Below are 10,514 nucleotides of genomic sequence, written 5' to 3'. Positions count from 1 at the left end.
CACACACATTCACACATGGGCACACAAGCAATCATGTGGCTCATATTTGACAAAAGAACATTTGTTAAGAAAATATAAAAATATTAATCTTGTATATGTAAGAATATAGATTGAAAACTATTGTAAGAGTGATTGGTCAAAGTAATAATGGTGAGTTATGAAAGTTATGTTAGAAAATTAGTCATAATTCTTCATTTAAGTCATCGGGGATGGCTCTTACTATCTCATAAATACTACCCCAAACCCTAGTTCTCTCCATTCAAATGCCAATGACATTCACTGGAATTTTCAGTGTATCTTTTAGGGTGCTCACACATTCAGGTTAGTGTAAGGAAATCTACTAAATTTTTTTTTACAGTTGTATGAATATATTGTTTTATAAAATAAGAAAAAAAGTTATCAGGGCTCAAAATTACTCTAAATCAGAGTACCACTCTGATCCTGTCATCTCTGCTCTCTTCTGTGATGCAGCTTTACATTGAAGGCAACTTTCCTCACATTAGAAAAATAACTTAAAAACATTTAAAACACATAGTTTACAAACAAACTGTCAAGCAAGAGAGAGTAATACTGTTTTGAGATGCACTCTTTCTCTGTGAGTCTTAGAACACATGTGCAACCTGATCAAGTAACTGTTTTCTAGTGAAAGAAATACAATGCAAGAAATGTCAGTTTCACTTTCCCAAGAATCACATATATTCCTGCACCTGAAAGAGAGGAAGGAAAAACTGATGTTAAAGACAACCAAATATGTTAGTGGCCCAATTCCATACGTACATTTCTTCTAATATGTGCAATTTCATAAATGCCTAGTCTTGGTGAATAATTTATTTTATACCCTCCCCAAAAGAAGATAGCCTAAGCTTTCAACCAGTTACTGGCTGCATTCAGCAACAAAGCCAAGATAGCTGAGTGATGTACAATAATGCCCCAGGATCTGAAGACAATGACTAAATGACAGTAGTTAACCTTCTCACAAAATACCAAATACATAATGTTAAAGAGAAAAGACAATAACTTTAATGAAATAAGTCCTAATAATGAAATTTATTGCCTTAAATGCCTATATTAAAAAAGAAAACAGTGCAAAGATTGAGGAATTGACTGTTCATTTGGAAGAACTGCAGAAAAAATATGAAACTAACCAGAAAGTAAACAAAAGGAAATGAATAACAAAGATTAGAGCAGCAATAAATGAAATTCAGAATATGAAAATAACAAAAAATCAACGAAATCAGAAGTTGGTTCTCTGAGAAAATCAGTAAAATCGTTGTACCCTTAGCTAGGTTGCCAAAAAAAGGAAGAGGGATGCTAATAAATAAAATCAGAAATAGAAGAGAAGACATAGCCACTGACCCCACAAAACTGAAGAAGGTAATAAGAGGACTCTATGAGCAACTATATGCTAATAAACTAGACAAGGTAGATGAAGTGGACAACTTACCACTAACGTTGACTTAAGACAACACAAATGACCTCAACAAACCAACCACGAGCAAAGAGATTGACTCAGTCATCAAGAAGCTTCCCAAAATGAAAATTCCTGGACCACTTGACTGTGAATTCTAACCAAGTATTCAAGAAACTTTAGTACCAATCCTGTTCAAAATCTTCAAAAAAATTGTAGAGGAGGGCAAGCTACCTAACTCATTGTATAAAGCCATCATCACCCTAATATCAAATCCAGACAATGATACTGCAAGACGAGAAAATTACAGAACAATCACTCTAATGAATATAGATAAAAAAAAATCTTCAACAAAATACTTACAAATCAAATCCAGCAGTACATTAAAAGAATTATACACCATGACCAAGTGGGATTTATTGCAGGTATGCAAGGCTGGTTCAACATAAAAAAATCAATTAATGTAATGCACTATATCAATAAATCAAAGTGAACAAAACACATGATCATCTCAATTAATGCATAAAAGGCATTTGACAAAATTCAACATTCTTTCTTGATTAAAACACTTCAAGGATAGGAATAAAGGAAACTTCCCCAACAATGAAAAGGAATAAGAAAAAATACAGTTAACATCATCCTTAATGGGGAGAGAGACTAAAAGCTTTCCCTTTAAGATCAAGAACAAGATAAGGACACCCATTGTCACCATTGTTATTCAACATTGTTCTGCAAAATCTAGCCAGAGCAATTACACAAGAAAAAAGATTGAAAAGTCATCCAAATTGAAAAGGAAGAGGTAAAACTCTCACTGTTTACAGATGACCTGACACTATATGTCAAAAATCCAGAAACATCTACAGGAAAGCTGCTAGAGCTAATAAATGAGTACAGCAAAGTGGCAAGATACAAGATCAATGCCTAAAAGTCAATAGTGTTTCTGTACACTACTGATGAATAATCTAAAGTGGAAATCAAGAAAAAAATTCCATTTATAATAACAACCAAAAGAATAAAATATCTATGAATAAATTTAAGGATACCAAAGACCTACACATAGGAAACTATAAGAAATTATTGAAAGAAACCAAGGAAGACCTAAATAAATGGAAGGACATATACGTTCATGGATTGGAAGACTAAATATAGTTAAGATATCATTCTACCTAAATTGATTTACAGATTCAATGCAATACTAATTAAAATCCCAACAACTTACTTTGCAGAAATAGAAAGACAAATAACCATCTTTTTGGAAGGGCAGGGTGCCCAGAGTGCCTAAAAATATCTTGAGAAAGAAAAATGAAGTGGGAGGTCTCACATTACTTGACTGTAAAGCATATTATGAAGCTACAGTGGATGAAACAGCATGGTACTAGCATAAAGATAGATATACTGACCATTGGAATCAAATTGAGTTTTCAGAAATAGACCCTCTCATCTATGGACAACTGATCTTTGATAAGGTGGTCAAACCAACTCACCTGGGTCAGAGCAGCCTCTTCAATAAATGGTGTTTGGGAAACTGAATATCCACAGGCAAAAGAATGGAAGACGATCCATATCTCATATCCTATACAAAAATTAACTCAAAATCAGTTAAAGACCTAAACATTAGAGCTAAGACCAGAAAACTTTTAGAGCTAATGTTGGGAAATATCTTATAGATCTTTTAATAGGAGGTAGTTTCCTAGACCTTATACCCAGAGCATAAGCATTGGAAAAATAAATAGATATTTGGGATCACTTAAAATTTAACACTTTTATGCATCAATGAACTTTTTCAGGAAAGTAAAAAAGTAACCTACACAATGGGAGACAGTATTTGGAAACCACATATCAGATAAGAGTTTAGTATCAAGAATCTATAATGAGATTCTTCAACTCAACTACAAAAAGACAAAAAAAAATAATATTTTAATGGAAAAAAGATGTGAATAGACACTTCTCAGAGGAAGAAATACAAATCACTAAAAGGCACATGAAAAGATGTTCAGCTTCACTGGCTGTTAGGCAAATGTAAATCAAAGCCACGATGAGGTATCATCAACACCCTTAGAATGGATATTATCCAAAAAACTGTAAATAACAAGTGCTGGAGAAGATGTTGAGAAAGAGGCACACTTATCTACTGTTGATGGGAATGTAAAATGGTACAACAGCTCTGAAAGGAAGTTTGGCATTTCCTCAGGAAGCTAAGTACAGAATTGCCATATGATCCAGAAATCCATTAAAAGTATATATTCAGATGAACTGAAGGCAAGGACACAAATGGACATTTGAACACCAACATTTATAGCAGCATCATTTATGATTGTCAAGAGATGGAAACAGCCCAAATGTCTATTAACAGACAAGTGGCTAAACCAGCTGTGGTATATACATATGATGAAATATGCATCTGTAAAACAGAATAAAGTCATGAAAGATGTAACAATGTGGAAGCAAAAAAGACAATTACCATCATGCCTCATTCATGTGGACTAATTATAATATGCAAACTAGGTGAATTCATGTTAAAAATGTGGGTTAAATGGTTCTAGATTGTCAGCTCTTTCAGCAGTCACATATATTCAGGAGCTGTAACTGCTAGTTCTAAATTCTGAGATACTGTGCTGTTTGTATATAACCTGGTCATTCCCAGAAACTTTGGGTAATTATGTGATACCAGACTCTTAGAGTTATAACTCTGAATCTATGAAAGTCAGAAATACCCCATATAGGAACTGGTTAAAAAGCAGAAAAAGGAATCAGACTTCAACTAGAGATATGAATGAAGCTGATCTGGATAGGGCTAAGGTAAATCAGTATACAGGGTAAAGGATGATATTGCCCATATTTTAAAACTTCAACTTCTGTGTGACACCAAAAGAAGAGTTGTTTATTTGGTGCAAAACTTATATTTTGGTTAGCACATTATCAAACATTAACATGTATGGTCAGTTTAGTTGAATACCATAACTACATAGAATTTCAATAGGGCATTGGGTCTTGTTGGTTTGTTCAGGTTAATGTGATACCCCAATATATCCTAGCATAACTTGGGCAGCGAATAAAAATGAATTTTCAAAGTTCTTTTGGGGGACTGGGGAGAAAGGAGGAAATATTTAATGTCCCCATCTGGAGAATGCCCAATATTCTCGCAAGCAGTGGGGAGAACAACATCAATAGGCTGGACCCTTGATCTTGGGATTCACCTCTATGAATCTTTTTTTTTATTAATTAAAAAAAGAATTAACAAAACAATTAGAAATCATTCCAATCTACATGTACAATCAGTAATTCTTAATAACATCACATGGTTGCATATTCATCATTTCTTAGTACATTTGCATCGATTTAGAAAAAGAAATAAAAAGACAACAGAATAAGAATTAAAACAATAATAGAAAGAAAAACAACAAAAAACCTATACCTCACATGCAGCTTCATTCAGTGTTTTAACATAATTGCATTACAATTGGGTAGTATTGTGCTGTCCATTTCTGAGTTTTTATATCCAGTCCCGTTGTACAGTCTGTATCACTTCAGCTCCAATTACCCGTTCTCTTTTTTTTTTAATTAATGGAAAAAAAGAAATTAACCCAACATTTAGAGATCATACCATTCTACATATGCAATCAGTAATTCTTAACATCATCACATAGATGCATGATCATCATTTCTTAGTACATTTGCATTGGTTTAGAAGAACTAGCAACATAACCGAAAAAGATATAGAATGTTAATATAGAGAAAAAAAATTAAAGTAATAATAGTAAAATCAAAAAAAACAAAACAAAACAAAACAAAAACCTATAGCTCAGATGCAGCTTCATTCAGTGTTTTAACCTGATTGATTTACAATTAGGTATTATTGTGCTGTCCATTTTTGAGTTTTTGTATCTAGTCCTGTTACACCGTCTGTATCCCTTCAACTCCAATTGGCCATTATCTTATCCTGTTTCTACCTCCTGCTGGACTCTGATATCAAGGACATATTCCAAATTTATTCTCGAATGTCTGTTCACATCAGTGGGACCATACAGTATTTGTCCTTTAGTTTTTGGCTAGACTCACTCAGCATAATGTTCTCTAGGTCCATCCATGTTATTACATGCTTCATAAGTTTATCCTGTCTTAAAGCTGCATAGTATTCCATCGTATGTATATACCACAGTTTGTTTAGCCACTCTTCTGTTGATGGAGATTTCGGCTGTTTCCATCTCTTTGCAATTGTAAATAACGCTGCTATAAACATTGGTGTGCAAATGTCCGTTTGTGTCTTTGCCCTTAAGTCCTTTGAGTATATTCCCAGCAATGGTATTGCTGGGTCGTATGGCAATTCTATATTTAGCTTTTTGAGGAACCGCCAAACTGCCTTCCACAGTGGTTGCACCATTTGACATTCCCACCAACAGTGGATAAGTGTGCCTCTTTCTCCGCATCCTCTCCAGCACTTGTCATTTTCTGTTTTGTTGATAATGACCATTCTGGTGGGTGTGAGATGATATCTCATTGTGGTTTTGATTTGCATTTCTCTAATGGCCAGGGACATTGAACATCTCTTCATGTGCCTTTTGGCCATTTGTATTTCCTCTTCTGATAGGTGTCTGTTCAAGTCTTTTTCCCATTTTGTAATTGGGTTGGCTGTCTTTTTGTTGTTGAGATGAACAATCTCTTTATAAATTCTGGATACTAGACCTTTATCTGATATATCATTTCCAAATATTGTCTCCCATTGTGTAGGCTGTCTTTCTACTTTCTTGATGAAGTTCTTTGATGCATAAAATTGTTTAATTTTGAGGAGCTCCCATTTATTTATTTCCTTCTTCAGTGTTCTTGCTTTAGGTTTAAGGTCCATAAAACCGCCTCCAGTTGTAAGATCCATAAGATATCTCCCAACATTTTCCTCTATCTGTTTTATGGTCTTAGACCTAATGTTTAGATCTTTGATCCATTTTGAGTTAACTTTTGTATAGGGTGTGAGAGATGGGTCTTCTTTCATTCTTTTGCATATGGATATCCAGTTCTCTAGGCACCATTTATTGAAGAGACTGCTCTGTCCCAGGTGAGTTGGCTTGACTGCCTTATCAAAGATCAAATGTCCATAGATGAGAGGGTCTATATCTGAGCACTCTATTCGATTCCATTGGTCGATATATCTATCTTTATGCCAATACCATGCTGTTTTAACCACTGTGGCTTCATAATATGCCTTAAAGTCAGGCAGCGCGAGACCTCCAGCTTCGTTTTTTTTCCTCAAGATGTTTTAAGCAATTCAGGGCACCCTGCCCTTCCAGATAAATTTGCTTATTGGTTTTTCTATTTCTGAAAAATAAGTTGTTGCGATTTTGATTGGTATTGCATTGAATCTGTAAATCAATTTAGGTAGGATTGACATCTTAACTATATTTAGTCTTCCAATCCATGAACACCGTATGCCCTTCCATCTATTTAGGTCTTCTGTGATTTCTTTTAACAGTTTTTTGTAGTTTTCTTTATATAGGTTTTTTGTCTCTTTAGTTAAATTTATTCCTAGGTATTTCATTCTTTTAGTTGCAATTGTAAATGGGATTCGTTTCTTGATTTCCCCCTCAGCTTGTTCATTACTAGTGTATAGAAATGCTACAGATTTTTGAATGTTGATCTTGTAACCTGCTACTTTGCTGTACTCATTTATTAGCTCTAGTAGTTTTGTTGTGGATTTTTCCGGGTTTTTGACATATAGTATCATATCGTCTGCAAACAGTGATAGTTTTACTTCTTCCTTTCCAATTTTGATGCCTTGTATTTCTTTTTCTTGTCTAATTGCTCTGGCTAGAACCTCCAACACAATGTTGAATAATAGTGGTGATAGTGGACATCCTTGTCTTGTTCCTGATCTTAGGGGGAAAGTTTTCAATTTTTCCCCATTGAGGATGATATTAGCTGTGGGTTTTTCATATATTCCCTCTATCATTTTAAGGAAGTTCCCTTGTATTCCTATCTTTTGAAGTGTTTTCAACAGGAAAGGATGTTGAATCTTGTCAAATGCCTTCTCTGCATCAATTGAGATGATCATGTGATTTTTCTGCTTTGATTTGTTGATATGGTGTATTACATTAATTGATTTTCTTATGTTGAACCATCCTTGCATACCTGGGATGAATCCTACTTGGTCATGATGTATAATTCTTTTAATGTGTTGTTGGATACGATTTGCTAGAATTTTATTGAGGATTTTTGCATCTATATTCATTAGAGAGATTGGCCTGTAGTTTTCTTTTTTTGTAATATCTTTGCCTGGTTTTGGTATGAGGGTGATGTTGGCTTCATAGAATGAATTAGGCAGTTTTCCCTCCAATTCAATTTTTTTGAAGAGTTTGAGGAGAATTGGTACTAATTCTTTCTGGAACCTTTGGTAGAATTCACATGTGAAGCCATCTGGTCCTGGACTTTTCTTTTCAGGAAGCTTTTGAATGACTAATTCAATTTCTTTACTTGTGATTGGTTTGTTGAGGTCATCTATGTCTTCTTGAGTCAAAGTTGGTTGTTCATGTCTTTCCAGGAACCCGTCCATTTCATCTAAATTGTTGTATTTATTAGCGTAAAGTTGTTCATAGTATCCTCTTATTACCTCCTTTATTTCTGTGAGGTCAGTAGTTATGTCTCCTCTTCCATTTCTGATCTTATTTATTTGCACCCTCTCTCTTCTTCTTTTTGTCAATCTTGCTAAGGGCCCATCAATCTTATTGATTTTCTCATAGAACCAACTTCTGATCTTATTGATTTTCTCTACTGTTTTCATATTTTCAATTTCATTTATTTCTACTCTAATCTTTGTTATTTCTTTCCTTTTGCTTGCTTTGGGATTAGTTTGCTGTTCTTTCTCCAGTTCGTCCAAGTGAACAGTTAATTCCTGCATTTTTGCCTTTTCTTCTTTTCTGATATAGGCATTTAGGGCAATAAATTTCCCTCTGAGCACTGCCTTTGCTGCATCCCATAAGTTTTGATATGTTGTGTTTTCATTTTCATTTGCCTCGAGGTATTTACTAATTTCTCTTGCAATTTCTTCTTTGACCCACTCGTTGTTTAAGAGTGTTTTGTTGAGCCTCCAGGTATTTGTGAATTTTCTGGCACTCCACCTATTATTGATTTCCAACTTCATTCCTTTATGATCCGAGAAAGTGTTGTGTATGATTTCAATCTTTTTAAATTTGTTAAGGCTTGCTTTGTGACCCAGCATATGGTCTATCTTTGAGAATGATCCATGAGCACTTGAGAAAAAGGTGTATCCTGCTGTTGTGGGATTTAATGTCCTATAAATGTCTGTTAAGTCTAGCTCCTTTATAGTAATATTCAGATTCTCTATTTCTTTATTGATCCTCTGTCTAGATGTTCTGTCCATTGATGAGAGTGGGGAATTGAAGTCTCCAACTATTATGGTATTTGTGTCTATTTCCCTTTTCAGTGTTTGCAGTGTATTCCTCACATATTTTGGGGCATTCTGGTTTGGTGCGTAAATATTTATGATTGTTATGTCTTCTTGTTTAATTGTTCCTTTTATTAGTATATAGTGTCCTTCTTTGTCTCTTTTAACTGTTTTACATTTGAAGTCTAACTTGTTGGATATTAGTATAGCCACTCCTGCTATTTTCTGGTTGTTATTTGCATGAAATATCTTTTCCCAACATTTCACTTTCAACCTATGTTTATCTTTGGGTCTAAGATGTGTTTCCTGTAGACAGCATATAGAAGGATCCTGTTTTTTAATGCATTCTGCCATTCTATGTCTTTTGATTGGGGAATTCAGTCCATTAACATTTAGTGTTATTACTGTTTTTTGGATAATATTTTCCTCTAACATTTTGCCTTTTGTATTATATATATCATATCTGACTTTCCTTCTTTCTATACTCTTCTCCATACCTCTCTCTTCTGTCTTTTCGGTTATGACTCTAGTGCTCCCTTTTGTATTTCTTGCAGAGCTGGTCTCTTGGTCACAAATTCTCTCAGTGACTTTTTGTCTGAGAATGTTTTAATTTCTCCCTCATTTTTGAAGGACAATTTTGCTGGATATAGGAGTCTTGGTTGGCAGTTTTTCTCTTTTAGTAATTTAAATATATCATCCCACTGTCTTCTAGCCTCCATGGTTTCTGCTGAGAAATCTACACATAGTCTTATTGGGTTTCCCTTGTATGTGATGGATTGGTTTTCTCTTGCTCCTTTCAATATCCTCTCTTTCCCTTTGACCTCTGACATTCTAACTAGTAAGTGTCTTGGAGAACGCCTATTTGGGTCTAATCTCTTTGGGGTGCGCTGCACTTCTTGGATCTGTAATTTTAGGTCTTTCATAAGAGTTGGAAAATTTTCAGTGATAATTTCTTCCATTAGTTTTTCTCCTCCTTTTCCCTTCTCTTCTCCTTCTGGGACACCCACAACACGTATATTTGTGCGGTTCATATTGTCCTTGAGTTCCCTGATACCCTGTTCAAATTTTTCCATTCTTTTCCCGATAGTTTCTGTTTGTTTTTGGAATTCAGATGTTCCATCCTCCAAATCACTAATTCTATCTTCTGTCTCTTTGAATCTATCATTGTAGGTATCCATTGTTTTTTCTATCTTTTCTACTTTGTCCTTCACTTCCATAAGTTCTGTGATTTGTTTTTTCAGTTTTCTATTTCTTCTTTATGTTCAGCCCATGTCTTCTTCATGTCCTCCCTCAATTTATCGATTTCGTTTTTGAAGAGGTTTTCCATTTCTGTTCGTGTATTCAGCATTAGTTGTCTCAGCTCCTGTATCTCATTTGAACTATTGGTTTGTTCCTTTGACTGGGCCATATTTTCAATTATTTTAGCGTGATCCGTTATCTTCTGTTGGCGTCTGCGCATTCAGACAGATTTTCCTGGGTATTGGATCCAAAAGTTTGGAAGATTTTTCTGCGAAATCTCTGGGTTCTGTTTTTCTTATCCTGCCCAGTAGGTGGCGCTCATGGCACACGTTTGTCTGCGGGTCCCACCAGTAAAAGGTGCTGTGGGACCTTTAACTTTGGAAAACTCTCGCCGTCCGGGAGGTTCGCTAGCCAAAGCGGCTTGAGCTGTCCTGGGGTCCGAACTCAGGGAGGGTTGCTGGCCGCCGCAGCCTG

Source organism: Tamandua tetradactyla, chromosome 19, assembly GCF_023851605.1.
Source record: "Tamandua tetradactyla isolate mTamTet1 chromosome 19, mTamTet1.pri, whole genome shotgun sequence".
Lineage (NCBI taxonomy): Eukaryota > Metazoa > Chordata > Mammalia > Pilosa > Myrmecophagidae > Tamandua > Tamandua tetradactyla.
This window is presented reverse-complemented; position numbering follows the sequence as displayed.